We start from the raw sequence: 14,806 nt of genomic DNA on the forward strand, positions 1-14,806 counted from the left end.
GATAAAAGGTTCTGTCAAAAATAATTTAATTTGGCCAGGGTAAATTCGTAGTTTTGAATGGACTTCAATGGGGAAATTTGCTTTTTGGCACCAGAGGCTTACTAAACTGCAATGCATTGAGTACCCACTGGAGTTTATGAGCTTCACCGAGAATGGCAATCCCTGGTCCCCTGCTCTTGCCCCAGTCAGAGCCATAGAAAGAGAGAGTCGCGTCAAAGGAGGGTCAGAACGCTAGACGGTCATGTGATTCATGTAGGCTTTAGATAGTTCCAAACAAATCCTGGCGGGTGATCGTTTTCAATAGGAAAGATAACAGCAATTGAGAGAACAGCGATTTATGTTAACTAGTAAAGAATATATGCATGAATTTACAATATGTATGGCATATATTGTATGTGTGTGTAGTTGCATGAATATGGTAAAAAAAAATGAAGGTAAAAATTACCTCAAATTAGAGGATTAGTGTGACCAGCTAGCTGCCTTGTTGACATATCCCTTGGCTAACCAAAGTGTTGCTTGCTACTGTATTGCATTGCTTTTTTTATATTATGTTCTTAAACTTCTATGTTAGTCACATCCTAATGTAATCTTTATGACTTTAAGATATGACAGAGTCAGGCGGCAAGCACAACGAGGAATATCATAGTATATATATATATATAGATATATATATATATATATATATACACTCACCGGCCACTTCATTAGGCACACCTGTTCGACTGCAAACTGCACCCGTTAACGCAAATATCTAATCAGCCAATCACATGGCAGCAACTCAATGCATTTAGGCATGTAGACATGGTCAAGACGATCTGCTGAATTTCAAACCAAGCATCACAATGGGGAAGAAAGGTAATTTAAGTGACTTTGAAAGTGGCATGGTTGTTGGTGCCAGACTGGCTGGTTTGAGTATTTCAGAAACTGCTGATCTACTGGGATTTTCACGCACAACCATCTCAACGGTTTACAGAGAATGGTCCGAAAAAGAGAAAATATCCAGTGAGCGGCGCACTGGCTGGATCATTCTGTCAGGATGCGTGGGGGGTTTGGACCCAAACGCAGAGGGGGAAAAATACAAAACTCCAAATGATAAGACAAAAGACTTTACTTAAACAAGGGAACACAAGGGAACAAAAAACCTCGCAGGGCGACCTTCAACAAACGAAGGAAAACTTCAAAACACAGGAACAAAGAAAATGCAGAAAATCCAAAAACACCAGGAAACCAGGACATGGGCAGGAACACATGGAGCAGGTACATGAAAAGAGGCTTCGCACAAACAACCAGACATAACCTCAAGGATCCAGCACCTGAGTCAAGGAAGAGGGAAACTTAAATAGAACAGACACTGACGAGACACAGGAGGGCACCATGAACAATCAGGCCAAGGAGAGGGAAGGGAAAACGAGACAATCCAAAACCAATAATAGGACCATTGAAAACAATCATACAATTACACAGGGGGAGCAGGACACAAAACAGAAGTGCCGCCATCTGGCGGCCCAACAGGGAAAACACAGACAGGAACACAGGACCATGACACTGTAAGCTTAGGGTTGTAACTAGGTAGATGTTTCGTAGGTGACTTAAATCGTCTTAACTATTGCTTGTATTTTTGCATAGACTGCGTTGTTGCTGTTCTGGTTTGTGTTAGTGTTAATCAGTTTAACCTACAGGGTCCAAGTTGAACTATGCGGTTGTTCCCTGCACTCGGAATATATATATAGTCCGCTTCGTTCCGTTGCTGCCATAAGATAACAGACTATCTTGTGTTTACAGCTGCAGTTTTTCGCTGCAATTTCTAACATAACATGCGAGGCATCAATTGTAAAGCGTTTTGGATAAAAGCGCTATATAAATGCAGTCCATTTACCATTTACCATTTAACATTGAATATTCACAAAAGACGCAATGTATGCTGTACTCTGCCGATGTCTAAATAAATAATACGCTACGGTAAAGCTTTAAGAGGATGAATCATTACTTTTCTTTGACATGGATCCATTTGAAGACAATAACGGGTGAGTTTGTTTACTCTTTAAATCCGTCATTATGCTGAGAGAAATCGTATTCTCAATTTAATCTCTAAATAGACTGTAAGGTTAGGGTTGTAACTAGTTAGCTGTTTCGTAGGTGACTTAGTTAATGCACTCGTCTTAACTATTGCTTGTATTTTTGCATAGACTGCGTTGTTGCTGTTCTTGTTTGTGTTAGTGTTAATCAGTTTAACCTACAGGGTCCAAGTTGAACCATGCAGTTGTTCCCTGCACTTAGAATGGTAGGCTGCTGCCCTCTAGGGTTTTCGACATACTTGTTCCTGGTTATGGTTATACACTTTGTTGTACGTCGCTCTGGATAAGAGCGTCTGCCAAATGCCTGTAATGTACTGGTATGTGATATTCCGTAGCAACAAGATAAACCAGACATTAGCCCTAAATAATATTCCAATACAGCAGTGAAAACGCTGCTCACGGAATAACGAAATAAACGAGACGACGTTTTTAAAAAAAATTATACCATGTCATTCTACAGTCAATATCTGGGACTACGCATTTAATAAATATACAATCTTACCATTGGTTTTACGCGTAGAGATGTCCCTTTTGCGACTGAGTGGTCATATATTGTCTTGGACAATCCGTTTGTGATTCCTGTTGCTTACGGCATTGTCGCCGTTTTTAGTACAATTTGGCTTGATTGACAGTTCATTTATTCAGTAGGTGAGAGTATAAGCTTTCTAACGATGTATAACATGTCTGATTTTGCATTTGGAATAGCGTTTTATAGGTCAGCGTAACAGAATCGCATTCACTTGCGCATTCACTGTGGCGTAGCATTAAAGACGATGCACTTAACGGAATGCTGTCAACGACTTTCATAATTTCTTGGAGAGTACTATTATTATTGAGGACTTCGGGGCATAGCTAAGCCATTTCTTTGCTGATAGACCTATCTGACATCGTTTTCTGACGCAAAACAGAAGCGGATAGGATAGGACAATATCTGGGACTAAACATTGAATAAATATACAATCTTACCATTGGTTTTACGCGTAGAGATGTCCCTTTTGCGAATGAGTGGCCATATATTGTCTTGGACAATCCGTTTGCGAAATATACGCGCATCTGTCACGCCTGGCTCGGCTATCTTCAATAATAGCTGTGCGTAATACCACACCTGTTGCTTACGGCGTTGTCGCCCTTTTTAGTACAATTTGGCTTGATTGACAATTGATTTATTCAGTATGTGAGAGTATAAGCTTTCTAACGATGTATAACATGTCTGATTTTGCTTTTGGAATAGCGTTTTATAGGTCAGCGTAACCGAAAATGTTCTCATCTGCCAATGTCTAAATAAATAAAACGGTAGGCTACTTTGCGCGCAGCACGCAGATCGCGAGTTGATATTTCGTCTTTTGTTTCGTTTTTTTTCAATGTCGTCTTTATTATTTGAAATGCGTATTTATGTGTTATTATTCTATCTGTCTCTGAGGCGCTCTGAAATGTGCATTCTCTGCTAAGCTGAGCAATGGATTGGAATATGTGTCTGACGTAGTGTTGCACTGTATTCTGAAACTTCAGCACTTTTTCGGTACTTAAAAAAAGAGAAACGGTTCGATATTCAAATTTTCCGACGTTCGGTAGTTTCGTGTCAAATGTAAAAGCCAGGGAAATGTGTCTCCCGCATTACTGATTTAGAGGATGAAAAGTGTAATTTGTCAGAATCTTCGCTAGATGGCAGTAGCAACTAAGGTTGCCAAGTGAGGTGACTTGCGCTTATGTACTCAGCTGCTTGATACAGCGCAAGCTTCGACTCAGTTCACTTCAGTAGCAATAGGTGTTCCAATATTGGAAATATTTTATTATAGATGGATGCTGTATTGTTATTAAAATATGCTGTTTTTAAATCTATTGAAAGGTGAAAGCCCTGTTTAAAGATTATTTAGTTTACAACTGTTTAATTTTTGAAATATATTTCATATATTTTTATATTGTTTAGTGTTGTAACACTATAGGCCTATGCTTATTAATATGTTGAAGAGGCTTCAACTTAAAGGTTGTTAATAAATCAGGTTGTTAATGAACCATGAATTCGAAAATGAGGTCAACCCTTGTGAACATTACATTTCTGATCTATTTAGGTAATTTCAGTATCGTTAGGTACCGAGTATTGAATCAGTATCGTTTCAGTATCAATTATCGTTATACTAAACATGGTATCGGTATCAAAGTCAAAATTTTGGTATTGTGACAACACTAGTGTGACACCTTTTTTTGTTGCGGCATGGAACCGCTGCAGCTGTACATACACACCAGGCCATCTAACTGTTACGACATGCCATCTAAGTGTTACAACATAGTAAAGTCCTTTAAGGGAAGCGGCCAGGACACATCCATAGCGACGCAACTAAGTCATCCGCCAGCGCCTCTTAGCACAAATTTGGCCATGAGTCATCAATTTTTTATACAATCATCATGATATTCAGTAGATATGTTGGGTGAAGGTATATGATCATGAGGACAAAGCCATTTTAAAATCCCTCCATAGGGGGCGCCATAGTGCCAATGCTTGGACCCCTCCCAATTCCGATTGCGTCTTAATTATTCTTATTTTTCTCTGCTAAAAGTGTCTGAAGCTCAGCAACCATAAGTCCTAGAGCAACCAAATTTGGCAGGTGGGTTCCCCCCACTACTCAGGCAGTACAAATCACCCATGTTGGCCAGATGGTCGGCCAGATGGTGGCGCTATAACAAATGGTCATGCTTACAAGGCCATAAATCCCTCACCATAAGTCAGATCTACACAAAACTTCATCGACTTATTCATCTGAATGTGCTGTACAACTTTGCTATTGGGACCACCTATGTCTGACATAATGTTTGCCCGCCATGTGGAGTTGTAGTTGCTGCGTGGACGTGCTGCAGCTGTACATACACGCCGGGCCATTTAAGTATTATGACATGCCATCTAGCCTAAGTGTAACGACATAGTAAAGGCTTTTACGGCAAGCGGCTAGTGCCCCTTTTCCACCAAGGCATTTCGGGGGCCGGTTCGGAGCCAGTTCCTAATTGCGAACCAGTTTTTCGCTTTTCGACCGCAGAAGAACCGGCTCTCGGCCAGGATAACTGGTTTCAAAGCGACAACAACACTTGGCTGGTCTAGAACCAAAATTCAGGGGCTGGGGGCAGGATTATCGTGACCAACCAAGACCAACTACAACTTTGTGACCGCCAGTTAGAGTGAGACCACCTTCGTTCGACAGACTGGAAAATGGAAACTGATTTGCAATTATATATGAAATAGGCGAAATATCGGTATCAACCTGTACCTAGTTATGTAGTAAAAAAATGTTCTTGTTATCTTCCAGTGGTTATTTTTTCAGTACTTTCGCAATTTTTTTCTGTGCAGGCAAATAAGTCAGAGGTGGTCCAGCGCTAGCTTTTGGTTGCTAAGGGGATGTGTATCGACCACCCCATATAAATTAATGGAACTTGACATACATTTGCTAGCATACTGTTTAAGTGTCCTGGCTTGCATATTTGAGGTTAATATGAGAAAGCGTGGTTGCTATCAGCACGTCTAAGAATCCGTACATATTCACTGTTGTAACCCAAGTCGCAGGACGCAAAATAGCCGTTAGGGCAAAATGGAACTTTAGAATGTTTCCAGCAGTGTATGCGCGTGAGCTCGACAATTAATTTCTCACAGAAAAGGTAGTTTGTCACCTTTTTTTAGTTCATTACAGCGGTGATAGAAGTGACAAGAATTAAGTGGTACCATGCTGTTAGCCTTTACTGATCGCTGTACAAGGTTAATGTGAAGTAACTAGTGCAATCTGACAGCGCTAACCCATAAACATGTACTTTGAATGGTAGGCTACTTGCTCAATCGAACGGTAAATATGACATTCGATTAGCAGCGGCGCCAAAATTTTCTGGCACACCCTCAATAAACGGCAAAAGTCCCAGAAGATTGAATTAAATCTTTAAAAGTTATATATTTTCTGAATCGTTATCAATTCCGCTTGGTCACAGTGAGTGAAACTAGGCGATATGAGTGTATAGTTGCTATGTACATTACGTCAGAAGGATTCAGCCTAGTTCTTTGCTACCTAAACTTCACAGCACACTCATCGCCGTTAACTAAATGTATATGTATGAACATTTAGACTGTTTATTATCTGTATTTTTACAGGACATACAATAGGTAACAATGTTGCTGGTAAAGCGGAGATGTATATGGACGTATACAGTGTAGTGTTGTGTCGTTTGCGAACAATTCATTTAAAAGAACAAATCTTTTGGGTGAACGAACTGAACTGAATCACTTCCTGAAGTGATTCGTCCGCGAACGTGAACTGGCCGTTCATTGACTGACTATCGTTCGCAGAGTATCAGTTCAGTGATTCGTTTACTGAACGTACCGGGGATGTGAAAGGTACACTGAACTGACGTACGCTCGAATCGTTCGCGAACGACACAACACTAGCCCGAATTGTTCGCGAACGACACAACACTAGCCCGAATTGTTCGCGAACGACACGACACTAGTTCGTTCCTCTTGCTGTAGCAAATGCAAGGAGCGAGGAGTCTCTGGGGAGGAGATTGGGTACGGTATGGAATAATGGATAATTACTGAACATCACTGTCAAGTGTGCTGTTTATTTTCAATGAAATAACAATACTTTTTAAAAAAACGTCTCAAAGTAGGCTAGCCAAGGCTACTATTTTATCGACTACATTTTGTGAGAAAACGATCTATCTACTTAGCCAACGTATATCGGTACTTTCTCTTTCAAGCAGCCGTTTGAACAAGTCACGGTAAAGAAATCAGCATGTAGGGCTAAAACAACCCATTTTGGGAAATTTTGTAAAATAAAATGGCCATATCAAACATTCTTTCAAACTAAAGTGTTTAGAATAAAATCGAAACTAAATCATTTTATTTAAAATAGGAAAAAAGTGTTTTGTGGCACTTTATTTCTTCCAAAATTATTAATATAAAGTAATCTAAGCTAGTATTGTAAATGGTACAAATGTACCAATGTTCATTTAAGCCATTGTTCAAGTCTCTGTGGTGTTCACATCTGGAGTTATAAAGCTTTTATTAGGGTACCCCCTAAATGGGCATGGATTGGCCAGATTTGGCATGTGCACTAAGGGGTTAAAGACAACAAAGTGAAAGTATTGGAGTGGCCATCAGAATGCCCTGACCTGAATCCCACAGAAAATTTGTGGACTGAACTGAGAAAGCGTGTCCGAGCAAGGAGGCTTACAAACCTGACTGAGTTACAAGAAGGTATCGTGAGAAGCTTGTGAAAGCCTACCCCAAGCATTTGATTCAAGTTAAGCAATTAAAAAGCAATGCCACCGAATACCACCAAAGTGTATGTAAACTTTTGACCCACAAAAAATCTGATATAGTACATAAAGGCTGAAATAAATTTGTCTCTTAGCTATTATTTTGAAATGACCTCTTATGGAAATAAAGTAGATACCCTAATTGACTTAACACAGGAAATGTATGGTAACATGAAATGTGTGGAGTTGTGAACTAAGGTGTTAAAATCGCTCCATAGGGGGCGCAATAGTGCCAATGCCTTTACCCCTCCCAACGCCGCTTGCGGCTTGAATTTTTTATTTTTATTTGACAGAGACAATACACATTGATCAACATCACTATTCTGTGATGTAAGTGTGCCAGATTTAGCCAGATCGCAAATTTTCATCTGTCCCAGGGCAGGCTGATGTTATCACATTAATAACAAACAGACCAGACTAGAATCCATAGTAAGAAGACCAGATATATGCGTCTGCTCCTATTCTCCACTATCAGGTTTTCCAGTTCTAGCTCAGCAAAACAGTGAAGAGGACTCCTACCTGCAGATAAGCCTATCAAAATGCCTTATAAACCTTACAAACACTAAAAGTGCATCTCCACGAAATAACAGAAAATGGAGCAGGACAGAAGGGTACACAAGTTACGACCTAGGGAGCTCTAATTCTACGGGCTTGCTGATTATTTAGTCAATCAAGGCTCGTTGGATGGCCATCAAATCCGTGAGTGCATACACTGGCAATATTTCAGCTGCGTTTCTGATGCATTTATACTTACGCCACCTTTGTAACAGCCACTGTTTTACATATATCAGGGTTTCCGCCAGTGTATTGCAAGCCCGGCGGCCCACCGGGCCTAAATTGACCCCCCGCCGGGTCTAAGCATCAGGGATTTTTTATTTTTTAATGTTTTTTTAAGATGTTTTTTAAACTACAGTTATAGTGGGGCGGCTTGGTTGGAAAGCTCACCAGCGACATCTGTTGGTTAAAACGTGAATGCACTATAGGAAAACAGCAGGTCTGTTCTTTACCCTCATTGTGCATAGAGTGACGTTCAACACTTGATGCTTCCAACTATCACAAGCTAACGGTACCTAGCAAGGCACCATTTCTTTAGTAGGCTAACTAACCTCGTTACAAACTGTGTTATCACTTCATCTCGTCGGTAAGTACATTCTTTTTATATTAACTTAATCAGTGTGTAGGTAACGTTAAACTAGTAGCATGAATGTAACGTTCGATAGATTGTAACATTACATGATTTATTAATCGCCATCGAAATAACGACTTCACTTGTTCATTAATAACGTTAGCTTGATGACATTGATGTGCACGACAACGTGGTCATTTAGCTAACTTAGCTAGCCAGCCAAACAGTCAGTAACACAGTTACATAGATATTTTGTTGTTGAAATGTGCCCTGCATTGCAAGGCTATACAGTAAGATTCAGTAGCCAATCAGTAGGCAGTGTTGTGCATATCCCGCTCTTACAGCTTGTTTCCAGCCCAAACCACTGCAAAGAGAGCAAACTTATTTTTGTCAGTGACATTTCCTTCTGACATCTATGACGGCAATCGCAAACACAACATTTATTTTCCCTTTTTGTATAGCTATTTCCATGGATAAAATCGCATTTATTATTATTATTTATTGGTAAAAACATTTATTTCATATCCAGGGAGATAGCCAACTACTTGCACATCACATGACATGTGTAGCCTTTTAGTAATACGATCGCATTTCAGGCTAGAAAATAACCCGTTAACCCAGAGAAATTGCCGAGTTGTCTTAGAATCTTTATCGCAACAGAATGTATCAAGGCTGGCAGCCCGGATAAAATTTGTTGTGACAGCTGCCGTCCAAAACAAACACCTGAGAGAGGCTGCCTGCGTGCGTGCCTTCCCCAAGGCGTTACGTCATTGTTTTGCAATGCGCAGCTGTCGTAAAAACATGCTGGCTTCGATAAGTGGAATCCATAAGCTCGGAGCCATACGATTCCAATAAATAGGACAACTTGGAACCGGTTCGCGATTCCCATCCCTATTTAAATGTGCCCAGCATTCCTGAGAGGCATCAATTGTAAAGCGCTTTGGATGAAAGCGCTATATAAATGCAGTCCATTTACCAGTCCATTTACCATTCCAAGGCTTGTTGTAAGATTCAGTAGCCAATCAGGACTTGAATACAAGTTTATTGTAGAGTGCAAAAACTTTGATATTATTTATTTTAATTTATTTTGTTGTTGTTGAAAACACAGCATTCCAAGTCCGTACATTGTTGTCAGATTCTTTGTAAGACTATGTTATGCTGTAAATAGTTGTTGATTTTTAAAAATGTGTGTTGAATAAATGACTTATTTATAACACCATTCACATTACGTAGTTATATTTTCAAATCTCCAGTCAGCTTTTAGCACTGACTTAATGTAGGGCCCTATGGAATCTGTGTTATAGTTTTTTTTAATTCTCAATTCCGCGATTCCGTCCGTGATTCTGTTATCACAGAAACTATAGGGCCCTACCTTAATGCTGACATCAGTTTGTCGCTGGCCTGCGCCGGCCCCCATCAAAAGATACTTGCCACCGGGCCTAACAACTTTTCTGGGGGAAACCCTGTATATAGCAAGCGAAAGTGCTCAACTGTACACGCTCATCAGACTGTACAAATTCACACAAGGATTGCCATGATCCACAACTGTTTCTTAAAGGGTCACTTCGCATTTCTCACTTTCTCATAACAAAACGCTTTGCAAAAAGAAATGATATCTCATAAAAAACACGTTTTCAACGTACAAAAATGCCAAGTTACTCACACATACAAGACATACACTGTCTATAACTCATTCATTCAAACTGGAAAAGTCTAGGCCTGCCATTAAAAGTATTGATGACGCCAAGTTACTGTACTACAAATAATTTAGGCTATCTTGCCTCATCAAAATTAAATAAACTGTATTCAAAAGCAATGCTACCCAATGTTTCCTCAATTGTTTAAACTCACTTGGCCCTGTGTTTTTTAATCTTACCATTTTACAATGTCATTCAAACTTTGTCAGATCAAAGTGTCAAATATGAAATATTTTATAATTAATAATTGCCCCATGCAACACATTTAAATTCATGTACAAAACTGCTGGTGAATAACTACAGGAAGCATATTCCGCCACAAAACATGTTTATACTTGCTTGTCAACTTCATTTTACTAAATGTACAAGTTCTTCTATATTTGCTACTTACAGTAAATACTGCATGTAAAATACATATTGTACATACATACATACATACAAAACTTCTTTATCCCCATGGGGACATTTCCCTCACAGCATGTTACATTCACATTTACGAACAGACATTTATACCAAGAAACATACAGTCGTTCACGCAACAGAACGGCTGGGCAGCTAAGTACATACATATCAATAAAAATTGGACATATAGACTGTACAGGGCAGGCACGGTGGCATAGTGGTTAGCACTGTTGCCTCGCAAGAAAGAGGTTCCGGGTTCGAATCCGGGTCCGACCGGATCCTCTCTGTGTGGAGTTTGCATGTTCTCCCTGTGTTCGCGTGGGTTTACTCCAGGTACTCTGGTTTCCTCCCACAATCAAAAACAAGCATGTTAGGTGCACTCCTGCAGTTGCCCTTACATGTACTGCATGCTTATACACACAGGGCCAAGTGACTTGAAACAATTGAGGAAACATTGGGTAGCATTGCTTTGGAATACAGTTTATTTAATATCGGTGAGGCACGATAGCCTATATTGTTTGTAGTACAGTAACTTGGCGTCATTTTGATGTCAATACTTTTAATGGCAGGCCTAGATTTTGCCAGTTTGAATGAATGAGTTATAGACAGTGTATTTCTTGTATGTGTGAGTAACTTGGCATTTTTGTATGTGGAAAACATGTTTTTTATGATAAAATTTTGCCTGACAGCTGCAGCAGACTGGGGAATCTCCACCAGGAGGATCTCCACGCAGAGGGCCGGAAGCATGTGACCTCCATGTGAAGGACCCAATGATCAAATGGACTGTTATGTCTGTCAACTGAAGAGATTTAGCAGTTTCCTGTACATTGGTTTACTAGGTCGCTGGCTGTTTTTCTGTTAGGTATGGGAGAAAAAAATAAATTTGTAAACATGAACTGTCCAGTTGTTAGCAAGAAAAAGCTACTTATTTCATCTTACTATGGTTGCATTTTTATGTGTGTTAATGTGTGTTATCTTATAGTGTGAGCATCTATCGACCAGGTTCGTTCGGTAGACAGACCCAAGTTGCAGGAAACAAAATAGCCATTAGGGAAACAGTTGGAAACTGTGAAGGGACATTTGCACCAATGTACTTAATAGTCGCGATTAAGGAATTCCAATCGTGTTCCTAGTTTACAAGGTGATATTTTAAAAGAGGTCGTATCAATATAGCCTAACTAAAATGTATTTGTATTAAGTTAGGTTTTTTCTGTTTAGACAGTTATGTGTAATTTTTACAGAATTTGCATTTAAATAGGTAACGGCGTCCAGTCCGCTTGAATAAATATGAAATAACATTTCAGATGGTCGATAATACAACCTCACTCTCACGTTATTCCCCTCAGGTTTATTACCGGAATTTCACCGATAGTTACGGCAAAGGTTAAAGGTTATGGGTCAGATGTTGTCACGAAGTGCATCCCACACATTTAACTGTTTTTCTCCAGGCAATGTCCCAAGCATTGCCTGGAGTGCGTATTCCGGAGCACGGTTGTGTGCAGCATGGAAGTTTGCGGTTTGGGACACAGCCCAAGAGAACCCAAGACTAAGAAGTAATGGGAAACAGTCTCTACTCTTAACATAAGAAAAGAAGAGGGCCCACATTGCACAGAATTTGTTTATAGACCCTTTAAGTGTCTGTTTAATTTTTTCCAACTTTTGCAATTTAAAATGGCTTTAATCAAAAGAGCATGAGAAGGGGGTGCAGAGGATTTCCATCTAAGCAAAATTAATCGTCTTGCCAACTAAGTGACAAAGGAAATTATATCCTTATTCATTTTGGTAAGTTGTAATGTGGGTGAGAAAACCCCAAATAATTCAATAAAAGGGTCTGATCCAATCTGTGGGCTGCTTATTTCTGAGAGTGTGTTAAAGATGTCTATCCAGAAACCAACAAGAGATGGGCAACATCAAAACGTGTACATGATTTGCAGGAGACTGGTTACATCTTACACAGTTCGGGTTCACATCCTTGTAAATTTAGGACAATCTTGCTTTGGTCCAGTGAGCCCTATGAGTTTACATTGAATGAGACCGTGTCGAGCGCAAATAGGAGAGGTGTTTTGAGTGATAGTTCATCAGATATTTCCTCACCCAGTTCCTCCTCCCATAAGGATTTAATGTCGTTTAATGGGGTGGTTTGTAAAGAGCAAATTTGGCTATAGATTATTATCAGGGTACCTTTCAGAATAGGAAGTGGGGTAAGAAAAGTGTCAAACTGTGTTTTACCAGGAAGGGTGGGGAATCGGGTCCATGCTGCCGACGTAACTCCGGATCTGTAAGAACCTAAAAAAATTATGTCTGAGGACACCAAATTGAACTGATAATTGCTCAAACGTAGTAAATTTATCGTTAATATAGAGATCTCTAAATCTTTTAATACCGAGACTAGACCATGTTGAGAAAACACTATCAACCGTAGATGGGGGAAAAGCCGGGTTTGAGGATACCGGAGCGGAAAAAGAGGTTGTCTGAAACCCAAAGTGGCGATCTAAATTGATCCAGATCTTCAATGTTGTTTTGACACATATATTTTTGGTGAAGGAGGAGTAAGGGCCTGTAATGGAGGAGTGAGCGAGGGAAGACAATGATGCCAGTATAGATGAGGCGGCCTCCATCTCTAACCAGATTGGGGGTGGGGATATCTCTCTGCTCTGCAACCAGTACTGAATGATCCTAAGATTGGCAGCCCAATAATAGAACCTGAAATCTGGTAGTGCTAGACCTCCATCTGGTTTGGGCCACTGCAAAAGCAGTTTTCGTATCCTAGGAGTCTTTTTATCCCATATAAAAGGTAGAATTAGGCCGTCAACCTAATTGAAAAATGTATTGGGAAGAAAAATCGGGAGGCACTGAAAGAGATATAAGAATTTAGGGAGAGTAATCATTTTAATAGAATTAATTCTTGCGACTAAAGAGAGGTATAGCAAAGACCAGCGTTCCAAATCGTCCTTAGTACGGGTTAAAAGAGAAGTAAAGTTGGCCTGAAAAAGGTTTTCAAATCTGTTTGTGACGTGCACACCAAGATAAATAAAACTACTATGAGCAATTTTAAATGGCAAGTTCTGTAAAGGGAAACTTTTTGCGGCATCAAGTCGTTTTTTACTAAGATTCAGTTTATACGCTGATAAGTAACTGAAGGATGTGATAGTGGCAAGGGCAGCAGGAACAGAAACAGAAAGGTCGGATGTGTATAACAATAAGTCATCTGCATATATAGACAATTTGTGCTTGTGACCGTATCTGACTATACATTTAATGAGGGGGTTGGAGCGAAGTGCTATTGCAAGGGGTTCTATGGTAAGGGCAAACAACAAGGGACTTAAAGGGCAACCCTGGCGTGTCGACCGTTGCAGAAACATCCTGATTGAGTGTTATTAGTCCTGACAGAGGCTTGAGGGGATGAGTACAAAAGTCTTATCCAAGTAATGAATTTGGAGCCAAAGCTGAATTTTATTTAGAGTGTAAAAAAGGTATTTCCACTCCACCTGGTCAAACGCTTTCTCCGCATCCAGGCATATAAGGGCCTTAGAGGCGTTGGTGACAGAGGGATTATATATGATATTAAATAATCGTCGAAGATTAAAGAATGAGTGTCTATTTTTAATAAATCCTGTTTGATCAGGAGAGATAATTGATGGGAGGACTATTTCCAGACGCATTGCCAGAAGTTTGGCTAGAATTTTATAGTAAACATTTAACAAGCTATTTGGATGGTATGATGTACAGTCAAGAGGAAGAGTACCATTTACAAATGCTTCATTGTACATTTCAATTAGAATAGGGGCTATTTTGGAAAAAAGCTTTTTATAAAACTCTGCCGAATAGTTGTCAGGCCCTGGGCTTCTCCCGGATTGAAGGGATTTGACTGTATTAGACAATTCTTCAGCAGTGATTGGTCTAATTGCTCTAATTTTTTAACCAAATCACGGCTGACTAAAGGCACAGCAAGGGGGTGGAAGAAATCATCCAATTATAATATCTCTGATTCATTTTCAGAAGTATATATAGACTGGTAAAATCTTGTGAAATCATCATTGATCCCCCTGGGGTCTAATAATATCCCAGACGATGTACGAATTTTAGGAATCTAGTGTGATGATAATAATTGACGTAACTTGTGAGCTAATAATTTACTGGCTTTATCTCCTTGTTTGTAGTAAGGACTCCTAGACTTGACAAGCAGTTCAGTAACCTGGTCTGTTAGTAATGTGTCA

This window comes from Anguilla anguilla, chromosome 7 (genome assembly GCF_013347855.1).
Source record: "Anguilla anguilla isolate fAngAng1 chromosome 7, fAngAng1.pri, whole genome shotgun sequence".
NCBI classification, from domain to species: Eukaryota; Metazoa; Chordata; class Actinopteri; order Anguilliformes; family Anguillidae; genus Anguilla; species Anguilla anguilla.